Source organism: Penaeus monodon, chromosome 32, assembly GCF_015228065.2.
Source record: "Penaeus monodon isolate SGIC_2016 chromosome 32, NSTDA_Pmon_1, whole genome shotgun sequence".
NCBI classification, from domain to species: Eukaryota; Metazoa; Arthropoda; class Malacostraca; order Decapoda; family Penaeidae; genus Penaeus; species Penaeus monodon.
In genome coordinates, this window is record NC_051417.1 from 37,460,464 (window position 1) to 37,460,671 (window position 208).

Genomic DNA, 208 nt, shown 5'->3' on the forward strand with positions numbered 1-208 from the left:
CCCCGTTGAAATTATCGTTTAAGTCCCTACCCCTCCACCTTTCCTTTGTGAACCCCTCCGCTCTCTCTTCTGGAACCTTACTGTCAATTTCCCTTTTGAATCCCTTCTCTCTCGCCTCCGGAAGCCACTACGTACTCGCTCTTGGAAACCTTTTCTCATTCCTCTTTTGAAACTTCCCTCTCATCCCGTTTGATACCTCTTCTCCCGC